The following is a 3,227-nucleotide window of genomic DNA, read 5'->3' as shown; positions in this document are numbered from 1 at the left end:
TAGGTGGGGTGGGGGTTAAGATTTGACACACTGATCCATGCTGTGTCACCAGGTGGGGTGCAGTGACAGAGTGGGGCAGTAGAGGGTCCCTTGGCCTCTTCACTGTAAGAGGGCCTGCGAAGAGCCATGCCTAACCCAGTGGCTCTCAAGCTTTGCCACATGTGGGAGTCACCTGGGGACCTTTAAAACTACTGATGCCTGACTCCCACCTCCAGACATTCTGATTTAATTGATATGGGGCGTGTCCTGAGCAATGGGAGTTTTAAAACTCCCCAAGTGATTCTAATGTGCAACCAAGCTTGGGAGCCAGTGGTTTAATGTGTTAGGCACCTTAATGGTGGCATTTCAGATGGTGGGGAAGGAGGATGTGGAAGGCATTTAGCTGCCTTTCTGCTGCCTCTCCGATTACAATGTTTAGGAGGTCAACTGTGCTGCCTGTGTAAAAAGCTGGCGTTGGTGGTCAGAGTTACCTCAAACGAATGCACAATGTGTTTAGAGAGGAGGTTCCAGACAAATCATGACTTTTCTGAGACGGAAAACACGTAGCTGCTCACCTTGTTCACGAGGCTGTGGCCGTGCTAAGTCCAGGCTGGCCAGAGGCCCTCGGCAGCACTTCGATGACAAGGCTGCTACAGTGTCCTCAGGTGTCCCCAGGTACTTGTTCCTTGTCAGCCATCCCCTGTGGTGGGTGGTATCTTGAAAATGATGAGGGCTCCGGGACCCCACTGGCATAGGCCCCCACCCTGCTTCTTTACTCCCCCGAGCTCTGGACCTCTCACTTCAGACCTGAGGAGACTAAAGCCCCCTCACGTGTCTGTTGTAGGGGGAAGGATGAGGTTCGGCTACATCAGTGGTACACCTGGCCCCTTGCAGGTTCCTCCATACCTGTGTGCTGTCCTCCTGTTCTCAGACTGGGCTTACCCTCACCAAGGTGTGGGTGCAGATGTGTTCACATGACTGCGTGGTGGAACACCTAAGGAGTTAAAATGCTCATGCCTGATTCCTGTCCCGCAGGTTCTGATGTAACTGGCCTGCTGTGGCCTGTCCTGGATTTTTAAAATCTCCCTAGGTGTTTTTACTGTGCAGTCAATGTGAAGCATCACTGGTCTGCCAGAATAAAGAATGACCTCCCTTGATGTGCTCCATGATGTCTGAATTAGGACCCAGGGAGTCTCAGCCCAGAGGAGCATGTGAGGGTGGTTTTGGGCTCTGAGGCAAGCCAGAGAGATGGGTATTTGGTAAGAGGGGACCCTCTGCACCCCCACCTCAACCTCAAAGGCAGTGGCCTCCTCTGCTTTCTCAGAAGGCCAGGCTTGGTTTAGGCATGTGAGGCCGGGCTGATGCCTGACCCCCTAACTACGCTCACATTTTCCACCTGCCACAGATTGCTGCCTCAGCAGCAGCCTTGCATGCCTTCTGATCCAGAGGGTGGGAGGTCCTCACACACCTACATCTGCTGGCATTCTGTGGCCTAGCCAAGTCTCCTCTTCCCTCCTCTGCCCATCCTCACTGTGTGCTGGGGAGACAGGCACTGCTCCCTTTGTTTCTCCTTTGCAGACTTAGCCACGATGCTTCATTTCTGGTTGGTTTTAGAAGAGTGGAGTTACTTTAGGCCAGGTGATCCAAAGCCAGAGTGACATGCAGGAGGACAGTGTTTTAGATATCCCCCAATAGGAAGACTACTTGGATTAGGCCAGCATTGTGGGAAGTCACAAGTACCTTGTGGGTGGAGTTGGTGTAGGGAGGCTTAAAACGAGAACTGATCATTGTTAACCAAGAAGCTTGGGGAAAAACTTCAGCACTGACAGTTGGATATGCCACAGGAGTCAAGCCCTCATCTGAATCTGGCACAGAGAGAGCATTTCACCAAGTTATTCTGCGATAAATTTGCTGGTTCTCTCTCACTCACCATTGTCCCAGCATCATCACCAATCTGCCCAAACCTCCCTCTGTTATGACAGTGGTATAGAGGGAGGAAGGTCATGGGGAGCTGGATACATTACCTTGCCTTAGACTGAAAGTTTCTGCTCATTTCTTAGTGAGGCTTAAACGTTGGATGTGTTCCCACCTTTGACCTTCCAAAGAGGTCACATCTAAAGGCCTTGGTGCGCACAAACCAAACATCCACACATGAGCTAGAAAGTGGGCACTGGATGTCTGACTCATCCAGGTGTGCCCAGAACTCAGGCTAGGGCCTGGCACATGGTAGATACTAATTGAACATTTGTGAAGGATGGTGGTGGGTGCTCCAGCCATGTATCGACAATAGCATAATGGCGAGGCCATTTGGTCAAACAAATGACCAGGAACTGGGCTAAAGCAGTGAACAAAAACATATCACATCCACACCTTCAGGCAGCTTACAGCTTGGAGGGGAAGGAGGGCAGTGGGCAGATCATCACACAAGTGCAGTTTTCAGGGTGGGTGTCTAGTCTGGTTTGGGGATGGGGATTAAGAAAAGGCCCTGAAGACATGACCTTGGAAGTGAAATACGAAGTGAGGATTAACTGGGTTGAGAGTGGGGTGACAGTTCTCCCTGTGGAGGGAACAGCTTCTGTGAGTACCCTAGGGTAGGAAGAAGCATGGCTCCCTTCATTTCCTTGTGGCTGGAGCACAGACGGTGGAGGAGAGAGTGGGGTGAGATGTAGTTGGAAGGTGGGGACTATAATCTTCAGTGATCTTGAAGGCCATAGACTAGGAGTTTGGTCTTTATCACAGAAACCCCTCTCAGCCAGCTCTGTTACTGCAGGTGTTCTGTGTAGGGCTAGACTGTTTGCTGTCACTACAACCCCTTACTCTCCTTAATGCAGGAGGCCTGAGAGTCAATTTGTAAAAAGCCCCCTGTCCCCAGGTGATTCTCATGTATTCCCAAGTTTTGGAACCATTTACTTAATAAATAAATTGCTAACTGAGCCTAGTTAATTCTACTTAGGCTCTACCAAGGGACTACCAAAGAATTGTGGGACACTGTCTCCTGGTAGGTGGGGGCTCATAAGCTCTGGGGCAGAGCCCAGGGCAATTCTGGAGAGAATGGGGCAGCAGGAGCCATTAGCAACCCACACTCACTGCAGCGGGGGATAGGCTCATCCTCCTGCCTCCTGGAGCTAATTCAACCCCATTTTTAAAAAGAAATATTAATTTATTTATTTTGAGAGAGAGAGAGAGAGCGCTTAAGTGGGAGAGAGAGAGAGAGAGAGAGAGAGAGAGAGAGAGAGGAGAGAGAGAGA

Source organism: Panthera tigris, chromosome C2 (genome assembly GCF_018350195.1).
Source record: "Panthera tigris isolate Pti1 chromosome C2, P.tigris_Pti1_mat1.1, whole genome shotgun sequence".
In the NCBI taxonomy this organism is placed as follows: domain Eukaryota; kingdom Metazoa; phylum Chordata; class Mammalia; order Carnivora; family Felidae; genus Panthera; species Panthera tigris.
This window is presented reverse-complemented; position numbering follows the sequence as displayed.